We start from the raw sequence: 24482 nt of genomic DNA, 5'->3' as shown, positions 1-24482 counted from the left end.
AGAGTACACTTGTACATAATCACCCAAGCCAAATGAGCTCAAAATTAAAAACAAGTAAGCATAGTAGCACCGCAAGTGAGCAGGCGAGCAGCTGCTATCACAGAAGCTTTTGAAACATAATTTACCTGCACTGTAATCAGCAGCATTCTTGCTCTTCGGAAAAAACAAATATTTGCAATATCATAAAGCAGAGCAGGAGAAAACAAAGTAGTGATTGAATACTAGCTACTACTACTCACCAAGGCCCGGGATCTCGACTCGAAGCATGTCGAGCAGGTCTTGCTCCCGGTCCAGGATGTCGTACCACCAGTGCGTCGCCTGGTTGTAGGTGCACCGGACCCCAGACTCCCGATACATGGCCCGGCACACCTTCCCCCATAGCTGGCGACGCTCCAGGAGCCCGTACCAGGTACCGGGCCTGCCGCGACTGTCTTGGGGAGGTGGAGCTGTACAAAGGAAACCAGTGCGGCCACCTCCACCGCGCTGAAGACCTCCCAAGCAGTTACTGCCTCCCCCTTAAGCGCCCGCAAGGGAGCCGGGTACGGGGTGCGGGACCCTTCCCCTTCTTCTTCCCGGCTCCCTTTGCCATGGTCCTGGACAGCTGAAGAAAAAAAATAGGAACAAATAGGGAAAAAGTAAAGAAAAGAAAAGAGAGTTAAAAAAAGTACTTTTAAAGTAACCAAAAGTAGAAAAAAACACAAAATATAGATGTACAAAAATAAAGAGATAGGTAAAGAGTAAAAAAAAGTTAAAAAAAAGTTCAAAGAAACAAAGGATTGCAAAGATTAATGGAGGATTGAAAATGCATGCCCAGAACCATAGCAATGAATGAAAAACAAGATGGCCGCGCGCATTGCGGCCGCGTGGGTAAGTTCAGGTGATTTTCCCCCCGCGAGCAAGCAAAAATGGACGCGAACACGCAATTGCGGCCCGCACATAGGAAAAGCACAACGCGAGCATGCAACAGGCGCCCGGAAACGGAAATACGCAACGTGAACACTGAAAACAAGATGGTCGCGCCCATGTACAACCGTATGGGTACCTTCGCTGTCGCCGTGCTAAATAAAACCCCACGAACACGCAAAGCGCCCCGCGAGCACGCAAAAAAAAATCAGCATATTCGTACAAATTTGCGGATTTCGCAGACCGCAAATTCGCTTTCGCGTGAATTCGCATACCGCAAATTCGCAAATTTCCCCTTGGCCAGCGCAAGACAGTTCGCCAAAGTGACATGCACACTTTGGAGCACCGTGCCAGCCACTGCTCTTGTCTTCTGCTGCCGATTGGAAGCAGAGGATACTCCCTACATGTCTCTGGGCACAGGGATGGCTGGCTGCTACAGTGTGATAACTGTGCACACCAGAAAAATAAAATGGCAACAAAATCTTTTCATTGCTATTTTATTTTTCCTTTGAGGCTCACAGCAGGTGGGGCAGGCGATGCGTCCCCACCCAAGTGAAGAAACTACAGCTGTTCAATTCCTTCCTGACTTTCAAAAGCTCCATCAGCATTTGCATATTTCCCTCATCTCTCACCTCGTTTTCTAGCAGTGTTTCCCTTGCCATTTGCATGCACTAGTTTGTACTCAAGGCCAGATCAGTTTTGCCTGTCGAATGAGCCCTTGGGTTGGGACTCTGCAAAACCAGTTTTGCAATGTTTTGTTGCGTGTATATATTCTGCGGTATCCCTGGCTGCATGTCTAGAGAGATAGTTTGCAGATTTTTCAGCCCCCAGTCTGTACATGATATCAAAACGGTAGTGCTGCAGTTGGAGGGCCCGTTTTTCAATGTGGGGAGTAGAAATTGTGAAGTTCCCTTGTACAGTGGCATGAGTAGTTTGTGGTTTGCGAGGGATGTTTTTTGTTAGCCCGTGAGTGGCTTTCTGGGGAATGCAATAGGCTTCCAGCTCTGTCGCTCAAGTTATTGCAAGAGATTGGCTTACAGTCCTATCATGCTGGTGTCTACAACTACCTCCGTGTTTGCTTTGGTGTCAAAGTAGTGCATTATAATGTTTTCCAAGATTGCCTCTTTAATGTCTGAATGGTGTTTCATAATCTTGCAGCCAGGTTCAGGCAGGTGCCGACTTGGTGTGACTGCAGAGAGGTTGTGAAATGGTAGCTAGATTTGGGATGAGTCATCTACAGTCCATCATGCGCAGGAAACTCCTGCCCTCTGTGGCAGGCTTGGACAATTGGACGCAACATATGTCATCTGACCCTCATGAAGATCTCATATAGACCTATCTTAGGTTTCTAGAGAATCCAGCATTGTAGGTCTGCTCATCAGAATCTTTCAATTATTTGGACATGCACCTCTTAATTGCTGTCTGATTCAATACCGCTACGTGCTAGTTCCTTTAGCTATTTTTTGCCCCCTGTTGGGAAAGAGGTTGCTGCTCGATTCGGTGGCACATCTTATAATGGCGCAAGTGAATCCCTTCGTGGCAGTTGAAGGGTGGACACTAGTTTCTTAAATGTTTTTGATTGTTCAGTTCATTGGTAAATACCCTGACTGATTTTGCAATCATGTGCAACCCTCACATCACTGTTGTATTCTTTGTGTTGCTTTGACACTCATGAGTTGCAGAGATTCATGTTTTTCATATCTCCTACTGTACATTGTAGCTACAGTGCCATTTTTTTGCTGTGGAGGGGTGTGTTTCCATGTTGCTTTTTTATTTCTGATGTGTTAGATGCCCTTTCTAATACCACTGGAGCTGCAGGCATGGAATGCCTCAGGAGCTGTCACTAGTGTGATCAAGGCCATGCTATATTAGTACCTCTTCTAGGTGGCAAGTTGGAGCGCAGGGTAGTTGTGAGCCGGCACGCTGAACATGCTCCTGCCGAGGGTGGTCTGCAGCTTGGACTGGTGACTTGTAGGGCAGGCAGCGTGGGCCTCAACTACCGGGTTCATCCGCAATGTTAATGGGCAACGCAGGGGGCAACAGACCCACCCTGGAGTCACTGTATCAATTTCAGAGACCTGAGCAATATTTGTGTGACCACTCTTATTTTACTGGTGACACTTTTATGCAGCGTCAAATACAAGCACACATACCCTACACAGTGCCAGGTGGCAGACCACGGAGAGGAGCATCATGACCCATTTGAGGCTTAAGCTTTTATGAATCATGGCCCCTCCCCACATTCAAAATACCAAATAGATAGCATATCATCGTCTGCATCTATATAGTGTGTGTGTGTGCGTGTCTACATTCACTAAATGCATTTCGGTTGATCTCACAAACGATCTTACATGATACCTCACTGATTTTCACCTACATCAACATATATTCGCAGATTTTCACCTAAGATTCTAGTTATATGCTTTTCATGAAAAAATAAAGGGGCAGATGTATCAACCTATTTTTTAGTCGCAAACGCTGCGAATAACAAAAAAACAGGGTTTGCGACAAAAAAATAGAGAAAAGGTATGTGTGAAAGAAATCGCATCGCAATATAAGGAATCTCAAAAATTGTGATTCCTTACATTGCGAGAGCATATTTTCTGCGAATATAATAGCGATTTCTTATTTTGCGATGTTTCATGTTTGCAAAAATCGCAAACCAGAAATTGCAAAATAAGAAATCGCAATGACATGTATGAAAAATTCGCAAATTGCGAATGTGTGAAAATCGCAATTTTAGAAATTGCAATTACCACCAAGCGCATGCAGGTGTAACCAGGTTGAAAGTATAAAAAGTAACCCAAAATGCAACAGAAACTTCCAAAATGGCAGGACTATACCTGATAGCCAGGAGGCTGCGTATCCCTGCCCTTGCACAGAGGAGACAGTGACAGGAGCGAATATTCAGACTGCGCATCACGCTGCTTCAGCAGACTGAAGAGGACATCTATGACAAGTACAGGCTGCATCCACACACCATCTTGGACCTCATAGATGAACTGAAACCTTTTTTGGAGCACCCAACAGGCAGAACACAATCAATTCCTACCCATGTGCAGGTATTGTGCTCAATGCACCTTCTGGCTTCAGGGTCTTTTCAAAGCGTCATAGCAGAGGTTGGTGAGGTGTCCCAGAGTGCTCTTTTGTGCTTTTTTCATGCCTTTTTGGATGCAATGCTGAACAGGCTATAACATCACATTTACTTTCCAAGCACCCAACAGGCATTGCATGAAACAAAACTTGATTTTTACCAAATTGCACGTTTTCCCCATATGATTGGCTGCATCGATGGAACCCATATTGCCATCACACCACCAGCAGCTACAGAATATGTCTTCAGGAATCAGAAAAGCTACCATTCCCTGAACATCCAGATTGTGTGCAATGCCAAATACATAATCAATGATATTGTGGGCAAATATCCAGGCAGCACATATGACTCCTTCATTTTCCGACATAGTGGGATACATGGACGTCTGAGTGCTGGACAGTTTGGAGAGGGATACCTGCATGGTAAATATATCTCACACATCCATCCTTCCATAAATTAGTAAATTGTCAGTGGAACATACACTTACTCTTACTTTCCTTCCATGCAGGTGACAGTGCCTACGCAGTGCGCGACTTCACCTTAACGCCATATTTAAATCCATCAAATGCAAGTGAGAGAAGATACAACAGGGCACACCGGTCAACGCGCAGCATCATAGAACACACAATTGGCATTTTGAAAAGCCGTTTCATGTGCATACACAAAAGTGGAGGGGCATTGTAGTACAGGCCTGAAACATGTAAGATTGTAACAAGCTGCGCAATGCTACACAACCTGGCAATGAGGAAAGGCACTGACATTGAAGTGAGTGACTCCGACACATCTGATGATGATTGCATACATTTCCCTGGCAGGGCAACAGCAGGAGTAGGAGCAGCGGCTGGACGGCAGAGACGGTCTGAGATTACACAAAATTACTTTGGGTAATAAAAAAATGTAGACTCACAACATATCTGTATTACAGGTGCTGTGTTTAATCAAACTTCACACACCGTATTTGTTTAATAACCCATGACATGTTACAGCACAGTCATGGCACTGTTCCATAAAGTAATTCGCAAAACTTTTCTTTTCGCGCTGAACTACAAGGAAGTAGATAACTTGGACCCTCCTGAGGCACAGCCGGGAGTAGTAGGAGACAGAGTAATCACTATTTTTAAACTTAAAAATTGTATTTTTTTACACTTGGATTTTAATTCACTCACCCCTCCTGGGACTTAACCTCTGTGTGCAGGCACCCTTCCCCGCTGAAAACGAGCGCTGGTAAGGGCGAAATCGCCGCTTTTCCCGACTACTAATTCCCCTCGCCCTGATTGGGACACGCCCACTCGAGGCCACGCCCCCTCATCCCAAGCTATATAAACGCGCTGAACTACAAGCGAGTAGATAACTTGGACCCTCCTGAGGCACAGCCGGGAGTAGTAGGAGACAGAATAATCACTGTTTTTAAACTTAAAATTTTTATTTTTTGACACTTGGATTTTAATTCACTCACCCCTCCTGGGACTTAACCTCTGTGTGCAGGCACACTTCCCTGCTGAAAACGAACGCTGGTAAGGGCCAAATCGCCGCTTTTCCCGCCTACTAATTCCCCTCGCCCTGATTGGGACACGCCCACTCGAGGCCACGCCCCCTCATCCCAAGCTATATAAACGCTCTGAACTACAAGAGAGTAGATAACTTGGACCCTCCTGAGGCACAGCCGGGAGTAGTAGGAGACAGAATAATCACTGTTTTTAAACTTAAAAATTGTATTTTTTGACACTTGGATTTTAATTCACTCACCCCTCCTGGGACTTAACCTCTGTGTGCAGGCACCCTTCCCCGCTGAAAACGAGCGCTGGTAAGGGCAAAATCGACGCTTTTCCCGCCTACTAATTCCCCTCGCCCTGATTGGGACACGCCCACTCGAGGCCACGCCCCACCTGTCCCCTCCCTACAAAATATGTGCATATACCGGAAGCGCAGCGGACGAGCGCAGCGGGCGCGACGATTGCTTGCCGAAGGCGCGCATAAGGCAAGCTCATCTGTGCTCGTCTGTGCCGAGACCATGCCTAGGGCCAGCTCCCTTTATCCCAGGCCACAAAACTCAAGCATTACAGCGCATAAACCCTCCTGGGCTTAAGACCCCACGGCAGAGATTGCTATCAGTCCCAGTTTCACGCAGAAAACATCCCATATACTTGTCCCTCCTGTCAATCAACACTCAAACCTAAGCCGGCCCCAAATCAAACCCACGAGTACCGCATGTTCCTGCTCAACTGCAGATCCCTGCCCAAACACAGGGCAGAGTTTGCACTGCTGCTGGAAGAACGACTGCCAGACATTATCTTCCTGACAGAAACATGGCTGGCCACAGACTCTGACCCTGCGGTAGTCACAGCCCTCCCTCCCGGCTACCAAATCACTCGGCAGGACCGCCCTGAGAGCAGAGGAGGAGGCTTAGCAATTATCTATAAAAACCAATTCCTCTGTCGAGTAATGCCGGAAACCATTCCTGACTGCGAGAGCTTAGCCTTCAGCCTCGTACTCTCCCCTAACATCTGCTTCACAGGAACTCTAATTTACCGCCCCCCAGGCCCTCCCAAGCAATTCCACAGTCTCCTCGCTTCAATTGTAGCGGAACGCGTCAGCACTTCCTCGAACTTCACCCTGCTAGGTGATCTCAACTGTCACTTTGACTCCACAACTGATCACACGGCAACCACGCTGATAGATGACTTAGCAGCGCTGCAGCTAACCCAAATCGTTAGGTCTCCCACTCACGTCAAGGGCCATTTGCTGGACCCAGTGTTCAGCAATTGCGCAGATCTGGCATCAAGTCCACCAATCCCCCTTCCATGGACTGACCATTCACTAATCCCCTTCACCTGGACCACATTCAAACCCCCAACCATCAAACCCACAGTTCGAATAGCCAGAGCCTGGTCTCGCCTTCCAGTTGATAAATGGATGGCCAAACTCGCAAGCAACCCTCCTCTCCACAACAAGGATCCTTGCCTAGCTAACCAGACATATGAAGACTGGATCTCCCAAACCCTTGACAATACTCTCCCCAAAAGAAAAACCACTCTGAAACGCTCCTACAAAACTGCACCCTGGTACTCAGAGTCCCTTAGGGCAAAGAAACGCCTATGTAGGAAAGCTGAAAGGAAATGGCGTCTGGACATCGCTCCAATGGAAAAAACCCAATACCGAGCGCTACTTAAAGAGTACAAAGAAGAAATTAAAGTCACTCAAGCTGCATATTTCTCTAACAAAATCATTTTAGCCAAATCAAAACCAAGGGAGATTTTCCAAATAGTAAAAAATCTCACTAAGCTACCACCCAGCTTGCCTGAAACCAAATCCCCGGAACACTGCAACAAGGTAGCAGCCTTTTTCCATCAAAAAGTTGACAAAATCTATGCCTCCTTCCCCCCCTTGGCCGCCCCCGTCCCAGCCTCAACTAACACAGTCCTGACACTCCCCTCCCCACAGCCTCCTGCTACGCTGGATCACTTCCCCCCCCTAGATCTGGTGTCCCTGGAATCTGTAGCCCGGAAGGTCAAATCTGGCTCCCCTAATGACCCAGCTCCTCCAGACATTATAATGTCGGCATCTCAGGTCACCTTGCCCATCATAATGGACCTCTTGAATGCCTCTATCTCCTCCGGCACGGTCCCACCTGGATGGAAACGGGCCATGGTTCAAGCCCTGCTGAAGAAACCCAGCCTAGACCCATTAGACTTCAGCAATTATCGGCCAATCTCCCTTATTCCCTGGCTGAGCAAAGTCTTGGAGAAATACATCAATAGCCATCTGGTCACCTTCCTAGAAACCAACCAACTGTTAGATCCCACCCAGACAGGCTTCCGACCCAAGCATGGAACCGAGACCGCCCTCCTCATGGTTACCGAGGAATCGAGAAAAATCCTGGACCAAGGAGGATCAGTGGCAGTGATCCTCCTTGACCTTAGCGCGGCCTTTGACACGGTCAGCCATGACATCTTGCTGAACCATCTGTCTAATGTTGGCGTCAAGCACAAGGCATGGCTATGGTTCGAGTCCTTCCTGAAAGACAGATCCTTTCAGGTATTTGATGGTGAATCGGTGTCCACCAGCAGACCACTGAGGTGCGGGGTCCCACAGGGCTCGTCGTTGAGCCCTGCGCTATTTAACATTTATATGAGGCCACTGGCTGAGGTTGTTTGTCCGTATGGAGTTAAGATCATCTCCTATGCGGACGACACCCAGCTGGTGGTCTCACTGGCGCAGGAGGCCAACACGCCTACGAACGGAGGACTCTGTAAGTGCCTTGAGGAGATAAAGAGCTGGATGTCCTCCTCATCACTCAAGCTAAACGGGGACAAGACGGAGCTGATGCTTCTAGGCCCCACGAACCCAAGCTCTTTCAATTCCCTGTGGCCACCCTGTCTGCCCCCCCCCAGCACCTAAGGACAACATCAGGAGTCTTGGGGTGTGGCTGGACAGATCCTTGTCATTTGATACACAAGCTACCAAACTTTCGTCCATCTGTTTCGGCCTTCTTAGGATGCTCAAAAAAGTCCTTCATCTTTTACCCATGGAGGCTAAACAGGTGGCCATCCAGGGCCTGATCCAGTCCCGCCTGGATTTTAATAACGTCCTGTACCTCGCTGCACCAGACTATACTCTGCGAAGACTTCAAACAGTGCAGAACTGTGCAGCCCAGACACTGCTCCAGCTCCCACGCCGGGAATCTGTCAGAGCTAGCCTGACCAGTCTATACTGGCTGCCAGTCCGCCAAAGGATTCACTTCAAAGCCCTGTGCATCGCCCACCAGGCTTTCTGGGACACAGGCCCCATAATCACCCGCGACCTAATCTCTCACTACCATCCAAGTAGAAACCTCCGTTCAAACCAGACCTTTGTGGCCACTGCACCCAGAATAAAAAGAGCCAGATCAGGTGGTAGGACCTTCGCCCATAACGCGTCCAAGCTGTGGAACGCCCTTCCTCTCTACCTGAGAGCCAACTCCAATCTCACCTCATTCCGGAAACAGCTCAAGACACTTCTTTTCAACTCCCCACAGTAATTCCTTGGTAACTAACCCCGCCTCTGGTTAAAACATCTGTTGGTCCCCTAGCGCTTGGACGCCCCCGGGCATCAATCGCGCTCTATAAATCCACATACAAATACAAATACAAATACAAATACAAATCAACATGTGAAAAAGTAGTGCACTTTAGAACTTCACTTTCTACGGTGGCGGCTAGGTGCAGGGCGGTGTTCGGATTCTGTGCTCTCCATGACATGTGTACTACCAGCACCATGTCTGCCACTTCTGCGCTGAGAGACTTGCAATGTCGGAGTCAGATTGTTACTACTTCTGCTAGAGGTGTCCTCCCTTTCTGCAAAAACCATTAGGGTGTTGGCACCTGAGTTGACTGTTTGTAAGATTTCAACTGCATTGGTCACTTGATCCAGGCGTCTAGCAATATTTTGAGTGCAATGACTCATCACCCTCTGCATGGTGATGCTTCACCTAGTAAAGTTTGATATCACTGTACAGAGGCGGTTAATAGCCTTTGTGTAGCTATGCAATCGTCCATGAGCACGATGAGCAGCCCTGTTTCTTGCTGTCTCTGTGCGCTCCAGTGTCATATATAATTTGTCTATTGCAGCTGCCATCGACATCATGCCCTCACCCATGTTTTGCTGATTGGTGTTTAATTTTATGAGCTGCCTATTAATTGACCACAGTGCCTTATGTTGCAGGCGCTGCACATCAAGCATGTCCTGCTCCAGACCTGCGAATACAGTGGGTGTCCCAACATGAACACTACTACTCCTGGACCTTTCTGCACCGTATGTTCATGTTCTTGCTTGCGGTTGCTGTTGGCCTAGGTTCTCACCAGGTTCCACTGTGTCTTGGCCAGAGTCTCTTGCATACCCATGAATGTCTATATCATCCTCCAAAGGAGGCAGAGGGGGCACATGTCGGCGCTTCCTGCGCACTATTGGTGTGGAGACACGTTCCTCACTACTTTCCCCTTCATTCCCAGATTCAACATGGACTTGGGATTCATCTCCCTTGGTGCCCTTGATTGTGCTGTGGATGTAGAGTGAGACATATGAGTTTGTGTTTTGTTCTGCATCTTGGAACAAATACAGTTTTCTGTGTTGAACTTCTATCAATCCAGACACTGTCATTTTGACTACAAACAAAACCACAATGTGAGCCTGTGTTTCATTGCTATCAAATACAAACTAGTATCCTTCATAAGACTACAACTCCCATGATGCATTTGTATACGTATGTTAAGCAGTGTACCTGGACTTAAAACTTCTTTGCTCAATGTACCTCTATCTATACTGTGTGCATGCAACACCTAGCTGATTTTATCTTTCTCACATGCATCTTACCTTGATCACTCGAAGTAGGGTCAGAGCTGTCAATATCAGCCACTCCACTGACACTCTCAGGCAGGAGAGTGGCCTCCACGAGTTCTTCATGTGGTGTTGGTTGCTCTGCAGTAGAAGTACCACCTTCAGTCTTCTGGGCCTCCTTCAACCTTGCAGCCACCCTTTCTTTGGATCTCTGGAGCATATTGTACCATCTTTTTCTTAATTCCTCGATGGTACGTGTGGTGTCTCCAACAGCACTCACCTTCTGTTGTATATCAAGCCAGATCTTCCTCTTTCTGGATTCTGGAACTTTCAATGTTTTTTTTCCAAAAAGCAGTTCATGGCTGCACACCATCTCCTCTATTAAAACTTCCTGCTCCTTTTCAGAAAACTTATGTTTTCTTTTCCTATTTTCAGCATCCATGCCCTCCTGTGTCCTCTGGGACCCTATTGCAATGCTAGCAGTTAAGTTCAGCCTCCAAACACTCTCCTAACTGCCACTGGGTGTGGCTCAGGCAAGCAGGTGCAGGTGATCACTCCCTCTTCCTGGTTGTGATGTCATCAACCTGCTCCTGCTTTGCATGTTCCGTTTTTGCGATTTCTTAATTTGCGAATTTCGCAATTTAAGAAATCGCAAGGAATTCTGCGAATTGTTAGCGATATTTAAGAAATCGCTAACATTTTGCGATTTATTACATACATCGCATTTTGCGAATCTGCAACTGTGAATCGCAAAATTTCGCTATTACAGATTCGCAAAACGGATTCTTGATACAACTGCCCCAAAATCTTCAACTGCCACCATAGAATTTTCTGAAAGATATATACATTTTGCTCCAAATACAAGCTTTGCATTTTGGGCAAAAGTACCCGATAACATAAATTAAAACTGGCTGAGTATAAATTACCATTTACACCCAAATACCAGTTTGACTTTTGTCACACATATTGTTTTCTAATTTTCATCATATGTATTACTGTTAAAATATCCACACATCATCATTATATGGTATCAGATGTAAAGGATGGAAATGTTATGGGTGACATCCATCAGAAGCCAAGCCTCTCCACCATTCCCGGAGTGAATGAGGGTCTATGAGTTAGACTGAAATTATTTTTTTTCTAGAGTTTGCAGCATGGCATTTTTCTTGTGTGCCCTAATAAATTTCCGATTTGCCTGTGTAACTTCCTTCACCGTTGGTATGCATGCGATGCTTTACTGTGTGCATAATATGAGCGTGTTATTGTCTTTGGTTTCTAGTTGATGCCAACGATTCTTCACACATGGTGAACTATTGTGACCAGAAATAATTCTGGGAGTTATGGAGTTAGGGCTGACGATGGCCGAGGGGAAATCTGTGAGGACAATGCCATGATTATTAGGAAATATTTACAACAAGGGGTGGTGAGGGACAGAGTCTCTGAATTAAGCAGAATACTCTCACCCAGTCAAGAGATCAGGGCTAGATCCAACACCGTTTTTTAGCTCACTGCACCATCCCAGTTTCAGAACCTGGCTGTATGCAAATTAGTCTGTTCCTGTCCCAGTGCATGATGGGAACAGGCCAAACCAAACTACCCTAAGCGTGGAAGGGTATACTCAGATGTGAGTCCCTTGCTCATTGCACCATCAGGATTCAAGCAAGCCGGGCCGAAGACGGCTGAAATGCCAGAAACCGGTCCCCGGAAGCTTGTTTCCTTCCCAGTGTAAGAATTGGCTTTTGTAGTCTGGTCTGCCCTGTTCCCATGATGCACTGGGCCAGGGACAGACTAATTTGCATACAGCCAGGTTCTGAAACTGGGATGGTGCAATGAGCTAAAAAACGGTGTTGGATCTAGCCCTGATCTCTTGACTGGGTGAGAGTTTTCTGCTTAATTCAGAGACTCTGTCCATCACCACCCCTTGTTGTAAATAATTTTGTCCACCCTAAGCGTGGAAGGGTATACTCAGATGTGAGTCCCTTGCTCATTGCACCATCAGGATTCAAGCAAGCCGGGCCGAAGACGGCTGAAATGCCAGAAACCGGTCCCCGGAAGCTTGTTTCCTTCCCAGTGTAAGAATTGGCTTTTGTAGTCTGGTCTGCCCTGTTCCCATGATGCACTGGGCCAGGGACAGACTAATTTGCATACAGCCAGGTTCTGAAACTGGGATGGTGCAATGAGCTAAAAAACGGTGTTGGATCTAGCCCTGATCTCTCGACTGGGTGAGAGTTTTCTGCTTAATTCAGAGACTCTGTCCATCACCACCCCTTGTTGTAAATAATTTTGTCCACCCTAAGCGTGGAAGGGTATACTCAGATGTGAGTCCCTTGCTCATTGCACCATCAGGATTCAAGCAAGCCGGGCCGAAGACGGCTGAAATGCCAGAAACCGGTCCCCGGAAGCTTGTTTCCTTCCCAGTGTAAGAATTGGCTTTTGTAGTCTGGTCTGCCCTGTTCCCATGATGCACTGGGCCAGGGACAGACTAATTTGCATACAGCCAGGTTCTGAAACTGGGATGGTGCAATGAGCTAAAAAACGGTGTTGGATCTAGCCCTGATCTCTTGACTGGGTGAGAGTTTTCTGCTTAATTCAGAGACTCTGTCCATCACCACCCCTTGTTGTAAATAATGATTATTAGGAAAAGCCCACATGTTGATGCCAAATTGAACACAAAGAGAAACTTGCAGCTGAAAGGCACTTTGCACCGCGGGCCATTAAACAATACAAAAATAAGAGTGGCTTGATTACTTCAGGAAATGTACTTTGCACTGGAGCTTGAACCAATGACCAACATGATTACTTCAAGCGTATTTTAATACTGGTCACCAGTACTGCACATATTGCACTAAACAATATGTTTCACAACAAATACATTTTCAATATTCATTCTTCTGTCGAGTTGTCGTGCACTCCTGAGAGTAAATCTAGGGCACTTTCTACTCGATTGATTTGAAACATATTACACAGGTGGCTAATTATATTTGCCCTGGTTCTCTCTAAAGAGTTTAAGTTAACACAAGCAAACTAGCAGACAGGGCATCATTTGTCATATTCTTCTGGGAAGCAAAACTATTTCCACTGCTCTAATTAACACTCACCTGGGAAGAAAGGGTTGAATAAGTCAAGTAGACAGCTGGAGTTGCAGCTTCTCAATGTTATGAAATGCTCTTGGACAGGATCCTATCAAATCATAAAGGGTTTCTCCTTGACATGTCACAGCCTCTGTCACCTTTTCGTTTCCCATTTGGTTGGAATGTATTCACGCAGATTAACTTTTTTTTTTTAAAGTAACAGCTTGAACACTCTAAACGTTCTGTATAAATCATCAGGAGACGGAATCTGGAAGAGAGGCAGATGACATACAGTCCCACCAGTTTCTTGTGGGAGCAGTAAAGCTGTAGAAAGAGCAGAGCAAAATAATCTTAAAACCTCATGAGGCCTGTCAAAGAAAAAAAGATGCCTGGCCGACAAGCGGCAGCTCAGATTATATTTCGATGGCAAGTCAGTAGCAAGTTTGCTTTTCTCCTGCCAGGTTTTGAAGATGAATGGATTTCGTACGGTTTGTCGATCTTGAGAGGCTGACAAATTACAGAGGGCTGTAACCTGAAAGTGACCAGCGCGCATGGCAGCTCTCATTCTATGTACAACAATGTTGGCAACAATTTTTCTGTAATGGGAGAATGCTGTTAAATGGAGTGTTTCGTCTTTTATTCACTTGCTGCCTGTCGTCCTGTAATGTTTTCAATATAATCCACATTCATGGAAATTAACAGCCTTCTTAATATGGAAATGTCGTTGCCTAATGGACAGGTAAAAGATGGTGATCTTAAATCAAATACTGATTTAGAGAATTCTCAGAATCGAGACATTGCTCCTGCAAAAATGCTTTACTGTTGTACAAAGCCCAAATTTCGATACGATAACACGTTACTGAATCGCAATTTAGATTTTGCAATTTGATATCTGGAAGGGGTGTGTTTATTGTTTCCCTTCCTAATACCGATGTTCAGTGTCATGGACGAATGTTTTGTGACTGAAATGCGGTCAGACAACATTCATAATTTCCCGCCCACTCAAAGTTGGTGGTAACCCATTTGCAAGAGACCCCCTCCTTTGAGAATGGTTGAATATATACTTTTTAAGAGAAGGCTGTGGTCCCACGTTTCATCTTTTTCTTTTTCAACACATGCTGTTTTCCTTTACGGAAAATGGGATGCATTAAAAAAAAGAGTGTTTATTTAAAACCAATCACAGACACAGTGGTCTGCTAATCCCAGCAAGCCACTATCCCTGTGATTGCAGCGAATCCTACTGGGGTGCGAATAGCGACCGGCCTCATTAATATGCATAAGGTAGATCTATTTTCAACTCCCAAGGAATTACTAAAGAAACTCAGAAGAGTTTCATACATTACGATTAGTGATTTTCTATTCGTGATTCACAGGCAATCACAATTAGTTAATCACTATTCTATGTCTTCATACATCCGGCCCCTCCTATGGCCCTCCAGAATGCAATTTCACATTCTGGAAATGCAGGAACATTTTTGTCCATAAAACCAGGATTGCACAACTGAGAGACCATCCATTTTAGGCCTTGTTTGGGGGCTTTTGGCCTAATCTGTGGGGCATGGGGTCATTTACCTCTGATGCTCCAGGTTCCACGCTATTATGTCTCCCCAAACTGGACAAGAACTTGACTCTCAGTGGTAACAATGGACAACAGTCACAGGCTTCTCACGGGCATAATGTTGAGGGTATGCAAGTCTAGAACTCAACAATCTCCCAGAAGCACAACAACTGATTGTTCAAGCCAGTTCTTTAATAGACATGTAAAAGTTAACACCTCACAGTGCAGGCTACAGGAACAAATACCTTACAATTTCTTTAATGCACTGCTGAACATTGGGTCACGATCCCCCCTCCACCTCTCATAGGTGTCCCTCTTTTCTATAATGAGGCTGATCCCTTCTTATAAGTAAGAACTCTTTGGTATTTGTAGAAAATATAATGATAGAAAAATATTGGTCAAGAATATCGGGTTGTCAAAAATATCTGTACAGGAATATCATAGATAACAATAAAGGCTGGCCGGAGTTTGCGTAGTCAGGCTTCGCCGAACTCCGCGAAGTAGGAAAATAAATCTGCCATGCTATGCGTTCGGGCGAATTTCCCTTGTCTTATCTTATCTTATCTTATCTTAAGTGACATTTATAGAGCGCACTGACACCATAAGTTTCCTGGCGCTAGGGTATAGAGTGCATGGAGTGTGAAGAGGCAGGCTAACCGGTTTGAGTGAAGAGGCAGGTTTTAAGGAGCTTCCTAAAATTAAGTAGAGAGCAGCTAGACTTAATGGACAGGGGAAGAGGATTCCAAAGTTTGGGGGCCAGGTGGACAAATCTGCGGTCACCAAACTTGTTTGTTTTGATTCTGGGGGTGACCAGCAGGTGGAGGTGAGCCGACCGGAGATTCCGCGCTGGTCGGTGCTGCTTAATCAGTGTTTTGAGGAAAACGGGGCTGGAACAGTGAAAAGACTTAAAAGTCAGGCAGCCAATCTTGAAGGCCCCCCCTTTGTTCAACTGGCAGCCAATGCAATTTGCGCAGCAGGCGTTTCGCAGACTGCCACTTTGGCGTTTTGTGGATAAGTCTGGCCGCCTGGTTCTGCACGGTTTGAAGACGGCGGAGCAATGATTGTGGGAGTCCATGGTATAAAGAGTTCGAAAAGTCGAGGCGGGATAGTACCAGGGAGATGACAACCTGGTCCAGTGCCGCATGCGGCAGTAGGTGGACTATTTTACGGATTTTACGAAGCTGGAACATGCATGCGGAAATCACCGCCCCTACTTGAGCCTTAAGAGAGAGCTTGCTGTCAATGATCACTCCTAGACTCTTCACCGAGCTGACAGGGACGGGAGGGGGGCCCAACTCGATGGGCCAGAACTGGGGACCCCAGTGTACTAAACTATACCCCGGAAGGAGAAGCTCGGTTTTTCCGGGGTTTAATTTCAGTTGATTGTGGTTCATGCCTGATAGTGTGACATTTACGTTATACGTCAACGCTAAGTGTGTTCTTGCGCGGGCATCTCACACGAACTGCACCACAGAGTTATCATGGGCATGGCCATCTTGTTTTTTTCAATCTGCTTATGGTGTTGGGGCCTATTTTTTTTATCTGCTCCTAATCTGTTTAATCCTTCCTTTATAACAACTTATTTTCCCCTCATTATTATTATTTTACCTTTTGTCTTTACTTTTTAACTTCTTTTCTTCTTTTTCCTGTTTCTTTTTTCTCTCTTCCCCCCAGAGCCATAGCAGAAAAGAGCAGCAGCTGCTCTATGCCACCCAAAAGCACCACCACCCACCTTCCTTGTGGTAGGCGGTGCAGCGAAGGTGTGTAGCCCCGCGCCCTATTTACAGAGGTGGTGGTGGTGGCAGCACTGGTATTTTATGCCCAGCGCCACCTCCCCTCCACCCTGGCAGCAGGCTGCAGGCCTGTTAGTGGACACAGGCTACAGGAGCATCAGCAGCAGGGGGGAGGGTGAGCATGGCTGTGTGCTGCTGCTCTAGGGTCCATCGCACCCATCAACATCTGATGCATCCGTGGTCCTGCTAAGTTGTTTTCCAAAATAGCAAGCATGCATGCTGACACACAGGTAAGTTAAGTTTGCAAATATTATGTCATCATTATTCTAGACAGGTGCTCGGCACTACCTAATCGTACTTGTTGGAGCTCGCTTGGGCTGATGATTTAAAAAGTAATGCAGTGGTAGTTAGTATTAGTGATTTAGAATGTTCTTTCAATTCTTTGAGCCTTGTTTTTTTAGTATCTCCTATAGTGTGAAGCAATTTCCCAGTGATGTGTATGCATTCATCCATGTATGCATTGAAAAATGCAGACTTAGTGTATTGGCCAGTCAAAGGTGGTTGCGAGATAACAAATGAGATAAGAAGGAAACCTCATTTGTTGCAGTTTAGTAAATTTGGAATAGTGTTAGGTAGGTTTAGAACATTTGCAATAGGATGGTCATGATACTACTAGTCGATCTGATTATAAACATTCAATGTTTTTGCGATTGCCTTTTCAATCAATCAATCAATCAATCAAGCATTTATATAGCGCGCTACTCACCCGGAGGGTCTCAAGCCGCTTGGGGGGGGTTCCTCTACTGTTCGAACAGCCAGGTCTTGAGTTGCTTCCTGAAGGCGAGGTGGTCTTGGGTCAGGCGGAGGTGGATGGGGAGGGAGTTTCACGTCTTGGCAGCCAGGTAGGAGAAGGATCTTTCTCCCGTTGTGGCTCGTCGGATGCGGGGAATGGCAGCGAGGGCGAGGCTGGTCGATCGTAGTTGGCGGGTGGGAGTGTAGAAGGTCAGGCGGTCGTTGAGGTATCTGGGGCCTTGGTTGTGGAGAGCTTTGTGTGCGTGGGTGAGGAGTTGGAACGTGATTCTCTTACTGATGGGGAGCCAGTGCAGGTCTCTCAGGTGTCCGGGGATGTGGCTGTGTCGGGGGACGTCCATGATGAGTCGTGCTGAGGCGTTCTGAATGCGCTGGAGTTTTTTCTGGAGTTTGGCTGTTGTTCTAGCGTAAAGGGTGTTCCCGTAGTCCAGTCGGCTGGTGACGAGGGCCTGGGTGACCGTCTTCCTGGTTTCGGTGGGGATCCACCGGAAGATCTTCCGGAGCATGCGTAGGATGTTGAAGCATGACGAGGAGACGGCGTTGACTTGTCTGGTCATCGAGAGGGAGGTGTCCAGGATGAAGCCCAGGTTTCGTGCGTGGTCCGTTGGTTTGGGTGCGCTGCCGAGGGCAGGGGGCCACCAGGAGTCGTCCCAGGCAGAGGGTGATGATCCCAGGATGAGGACTTTCGTCTTATCTGAGTTCAGTTTCAGGCGGCTGTTCGTCATCCACTCGGCTACGTCTTTCATCCCTTCGTGTAGGTTGTTCTGGCGGTGGCTGGGTCATTGGTGAGGGAGAGGATCAGCTGAGTGTCGTTGGCGTAGGATATGATGTTGAGGTTGTGATGACGTGCGATGGCCGCGAGGGGGCTCATGTAGATGTTGAACAGCGTGGGGCTGAGTGATGATCCTTGTGGTACGCCGCAGATGACTTCGGTGGCCTCTGATCTGAACGGGGGGAGGCGGACTCTCTGGGTTCTTCCGGCCAGGAAGGAGGTGATCCACTCTAGTGCTTTCTCCTGGATTCCAATGTTAAGTAGGCGCTGTACTAGGGTGCGGTGGCAGACAGTGTCGAATGCTGCGGAGAGATCCAGGAGGATGAGGGCCGCTGTTTCCCCGTTGTCGAGCAGGGCTTGGATGTCGTCGGTGGCTGCGATGAGGGCGGTCTCGGTGCTGTGGTTGGCCCGGAGGCCGGACTGTGAGTGGTCGAGGGATCCATTTGTCTCGAGGAAGGCTGCCAGCTGTCTGTTGACTGTCTTCTCGATGACTTTGGCAGGATAGGGAAGGAGCGAGATGGGGCGGTAGTTCTTGAGGTCGGTGGGGTCCGCTGATGGTTTTGTCAGTAGGACGCTGAGTTCGGCATGTTTCCAGCTCTCTGGGAAGGTGGCGGTATCGAAGGAGGCGTTGATAATGTCCCGGAGATGGGGTGCGATGACGGCGTCGGCCTTGTTGAAGACGTGGTGAGGATAGGGCTCAGTTGGTGATCCAGAGTGGATGGAGTTCATCGTGCGGATGATGTCGTCAGTGTTGACCGGTGTCCAGGCGCGGAGGGTGGCGGTGGGGGGCGTTGGTGCGTTCATGGGGTGCGTCGGTTGTGTGCTGAAGCTGTTGTGGATGTCTGTGATCTTGCTGTGGAAGAACGAGGCGAGCGAGTTGCAGAGTTCTTGTGATGGGGTGATGTCGTTGTTTCCGGCGCTAGGGTTCGAGAGCTCTTTGACGATGGTGAAGAGTTCTTTGCTGTTGTTGGCGTTGTTTTCTAGTCGTTCCTTGAATGCGGTTTTCTTGGTGGTGTGGATCAGCTGGTGATGTTTTCGAGTGGCGAGCTTGAGGGTTGTCATGTTGTGTGTAGTTGGGTCTCTGTGCCAGGCTTTCTCGAGGGCCCGGCAGTTCTTCTTGGAGCTCTTGAGTTCGTCGGTAAACTAGGATGCTTTCTTGGTGCCGGGTCTGACGGGGGGGTCTTCAGTGGAGCGAGGTCGTCTGCGCAGTTGCTGATCCACCTTGTGAGGTTGTTGGCGGCTTGGTTGGGGGTTCGCTGAGCTGGCGGCTGTGATCTTGTTCCAGCTTCTGCGGGAGACATGTTGCGGGTGGTGGTGGTGCGTGGTCCTTCTGAAGCTGAAGTGGACGCAGCTGTGGTCTGTCCAGTGGAGTCCGGTGGCGTGGCTGAAGCAGATGTCCTTGCTGGAGGAGAAGACGGGGTCAAGCGTGTGGCCGGCGTAGTGGGTGGGGTGTTCACCAGTTGCTTGAGTACGAGGTTGGCGAGGTTGTCCAGCAGGGTTGTGGTGTTGCGGTCGTTGTTGTTCTCCAGGTGGAAGTTGAGGTCCCTGAGGAGGATGTAGTCAGCGGAGGGGAGGGCGTGTGGACTGATGAAGTCGGCGATGTCTTCGCTGAATTGTGTGCGTGGTCCCGGGGGTCTGTAGATGAGGGTGCCTCTGAGGGTGGTCTTGGGGTCGGTGTGTATCTGGAAATGCAGTTGTTCGGCGGTTGTGAGGGTATCGTCGGAGTTGGTCGTGATGCGGATGGTGTTCTTGTGGACGATGGCGATGCCTCCTCCAGTCTGGTTGACGCGGTCCCTCCGGGTGATCTTGTATCCGTCCGGGATGGCGATGGCGATGTCGGGTGCTGAGGAGTCGTTCATCCAGGTTTCCGTGAGGAAGGCGACGTCTGGAGATGCGGTGTCGAGGAGGTTCCAGAGTTCCACGGCGTGTCTGTGGACGGAGCGGGTGTTGAGCAGGATGCACTGTAGGTGCTTGCTGCTGGTGTTCGTCTTGGCGGGTGCGGTGCAGGTCTGGATGCAGGTGAACTTGCAGGATTGGCAGGTGAAGGGTCTGTGGGTGCGTCCTGGGGTGGCTCGGTGACAGCCGGGGATTCAGCCGGTGTTGAGTGCATTGAGGGTGGCGCAGTCGTAGGTCCGGTGGGTGGGCCGGCATCTTCGGGGGCCAGGGGGTCTGGCGCTGGGCGCAGTCCAGGCGCGGACGGGCGCAGACGGGCTTACCTTTGGCGCGCCTTCGGCATGCAATCGGCGCGCCCGCTGCGAGTCAACGCTGCGCGTACGCATGCACTCTGCCATAAATGGAGAGTGGGTTGGGGGAGGGGCGAGGGAGGAGAGGCTGGGAGGCGGGAGCTGGGTGGCGAGAATTTTAAGAAAACGTTCGCAGGCACAGAAGAACGGGCAGCAACAGGCAGAGGGGCAGGGGAGCACAGACGGCAGAGGGAGCGACAATCAGATCAGGAGAATAAAAATGAATAACGAACAAATACTTAGAAGCTGGCAGGCACAGCAGAACGGGCAGGGGCAGGGGGTCAATCCACACAGGGGCAAAACACAGCTAGGCAGCGGCGGCGGCAGCAGGACAAGGCCGGGCTCACTCGGGGTGGGCCACGCGGCGACGGGAGGAGCGACCGGGTCTGACCAGGTCAGGTCAGGTCACAGCTCCTCACCCCGCGAGCCTACCTTAAGTACTCTTAGTGGGAGGGAGGAGCAGCTGGGAGGCGGGAGCGGGGTGGCGAGAGGGGGGAAGCGGTGAGGTGATGCTGGAAGGAGCATGGGTGGGGCCGCGGGGGAGCAGCGGCAGGGAGCGGGGTGGGGCCGGGGGATAGCTGGCAGTAAGGCGGCAGAAGGGGCGACAACGGCACAATTAACAAGAAGCGTGACAAAAAAACTTTAAGAAAACGTTCGCAGGCACAGAAGAACGGGCAGCAACAGGCGGAGGGGCAGGAGAGCACAGATGGCAGAGGGAGCGACAATCAGATCAGGAGAATAAAAACGAACAACGAACAAATATTTAGAACCTGGCAGGCACAGCAGAACGGGCAGGGGCAGGGGGTCAATCCACACAGGGGCAGAACACAGCTAGGCAGCGGCGGCGGCAGCAGGACAAGGCTGGGCTCACTCGGGGTGGGCCACGCGGCAGCGGGAGGAGCGACCTGGTCTGACCAGGTCAGGTCAGGTCCTGCCCAAAAATATTTTTGGAGAGATTATTTACCACCAATCATTTGTCTTTTCTTTCTTTATATCTTGCATCCGCTTTCATGGGCAAGAAGAGGGCTGATCAGGCAGGTGAGGGAGCTCAAGGTACCTCCCAAAGTTTCAGGACTGAAGGCTATGTTGGCCCCAGTAAGTCCTTCTTTTATATAGATTAATAAGTGCTTCCCCAACATCCAAATTTTTTATTATTTCTGCCCGTCTCCTAATTCTTTTCCAAATCCTCTTCGATCTTTCTGCTTCCTAAATTCTTGTTATCCCTACATTTTCCGATTTACTTATTTTCATTATTTTAAGTTTCTGTACTTTACCGCAAACAGTCTCTGTAGTCTGTCTGTAGTTTTCTTTCTTCTGCTATGTCAGCAATCTTTACCTCTCCCTTATATATCTCGTGGACTGGTGGGGGTACTTTAAGACTCAGAGAACCCATTGGTCACATAGTACTACTCTGCTGTGAAGATTGCATGCCCAAGTAAGTCATTCTATGCCTGTTTGTTGAGATGAGAAGGCTTTCTTTTTCTTGCTCATGCTCAAACAGTAAAATGAGAGAGTGGTCATGGTCATGTTAGACCCCCCCAATGGTGTGTATGTATTATTATGGTATACCAGCAAATGATGATGACCGTGCACCATGGCTGGAAGGATGTATGAGGAGAACAGCCCCGTTGCATTTGCCAACCAAGACCATATGTCCAGCTTTTTATTCATTTTCAAAAACTCAGATTCATCAATAGCTCTACCACACCATTACAAAATGTTATTGTTTTTCTTCACTACCTGGCTTTTCAAAGATTGTCAGCAACAAAATGGCCAACCTGATATTTTTGATAGACTATACTATAACTGAATTATAGTGATATACTGTAGTTGTATTTTGCTTTAAGCAAAAAATAATAGGGGGAGTCGTATCTGGCATCTAAAAAATGTATAACGTTTTTTTATAGCTGCACCGGCCACCAGTGCTAGGGCCAGCAGTGATGGCAGACATGGCAGCAGTCCAAGGGGATGAGCCAGCCACAGTGGCAGATGGTTGTAAGACATATTGTTTGCTTATTGAAAATCAATAATACACTCACTGTAAGGGTGCACTGTTGACTTGTGAACACCCAGATTTAACAGATAGAGTGGGAGTTACGTATTTAATGGTCTCTTCTATTTGCAACTTAGCAGACAAAGGTTCATAATGAAGTTTAACTATGATGGGTTGATGGAAAAGGGAAAGAAGGATGGGTGAAATGTAATATAAGTGAAAGAGATGGATGCGTGGGCAAAAGGATGCATGTAGGTCGGCGATAGGATGCATGGATGGGTGAAGGATAGATGAAACAGTAAACGGGTAAAAGGATGCCTGCCTGGGTGGGTTGGATGGGTGCATGGGTGGGTAAATGTATGTTGATGAAAGGTTTGTTGAAACTGGGAGCCATGTTTAATGGATAAATATATATTGATGGATGGTTTTCAATACTGAAGAGAGGATGAGAGAATATAAAACTCAAACAGTGAGTAGCAAAGCCAAGGGTGAAGAATAAGAATGCTAGAAGAACAATGCAATGATAAATGGATACATGCTTGGAATGAAGAAGAAACACAATACTAGGGAGCTCCTCTGGAGGGGTGTTATTCTCACCTACTTTACTTGCTTGGAATGGTTTATCAAAGAATTGATTCAAAGGGTTGGGGTGGTATTTCTGTCTACTCCTTTGACTCACACTAGTTTTCAAGTGAAATATTTATTTTGTACTTTACCAACCCCTCATTAATCATCACCTCCCTCCCTCCGCCCCATGGCATTTCGCCAGTGACACCCATGGTGACCTAACAGCTGCATGGTTTAATTCAGCGGCACTGCATTGTTGGCTGGGCAATGTGCGTTTGCTTCAGTTAATGTGCCATTTTCAAAGTTCATGGCAATGCGAAAACAAGGTATGCTTCCCTCTCGGTGCCCACTTAGTCACTTCCAAGTGCATAAATCCTTTATTCTTGCCTAAATTCTGTCCCAGGCTTCCCAAAAATTTGAAACAAATATTCTATGCATTCACCACACTTTTCTGGCTAAGTGATATATTTTATTATGGCTTCCATAACGGATAACGTCTGTTCAAATTCTTCCCTTTCAACATTTGCAAACCACAGTGAATCACTACTAGCCAAAGCTTAGGTACATGATGACGATCAGTAAAACATCTGTACACCCAGCCTAATCCCTCTAACTTACTCTGCAGTAGAGTAAGTTAATAATTGCTTTCCGTACTGCCAAGTGTGTGGTGATGGGGGGTGAGGCCAGGGAATAAAGTGAGACTAAAAGTAAGTGCCTTGAAATTTGCGGATGGAATAGTTTGTGACGAACATGCCAAATGCATTATCCTGTTCCTTAATCCCTTCCCTGTACTGTATTGCATCACTTTTCCCACCATCTACTCAAGACAGACAGGAGTATGTCTGCATGACTGATTTTCTAGTACGTCATGTGACGTATATCATTCATAGTATTCATCTCCCTTGTAGTCAGGGTAAAAATGAAAGGTATCTTAGTCAGAGCATGGCCTAGGAACTAGATAATTGTCTATTACAGCTGCGCCACCTGCAGACAGTAGCAAAGTAGTGCAAGTATGACTAGGGAGCCAGCTGAGCTAGCATGCCTCCATTAATTTAGCACAACAAGAGGGAATGGACTGAGGATACCAGCAAATGTACTGCCACTGTGCCACTACATCATTTTATGTGTTTTGCTAAGAGCATTTTTTCTTTCTTGATATAGCCACTCCTGCTGTTCCAAACAGACAGGAAAGAGCAGCCCGGCTACAGCAGAGAAAACTGGACAGCAGAGGAAATTGGAGGCCATTAGGGCAGAGTAACATCTGCTGGTGGCGCTAGAGGAGGAGGAGGCAACAGAAGCTGCAATTGCCCAGGGACCTAGCCAGACCCCAGTGCCTTCAGTGCACCTTTGCTGCAGTCTGTTGGCAGCCACCAGCCACACTTCTATCACTGCTGCCCCCCTCAGACCATGTATGTCAGTGCTATAT

Source organism: Lissotriton helveticus, chromosome 6 (genome assembly GCF_964261635.1).
Source record: "Lissotriton helveticus chromosome 6, aLisHel1.1, whole genome shotgun sequence".
Lineage (NCBI taxonomy): Eukaryota > Metazoa > Chordata > Amphibia > Caudata > Salamandridae > Lissotriton > Lissotriton helveticus.
This window is presented reverse-complemented; position numbering follows the sequence as displayed.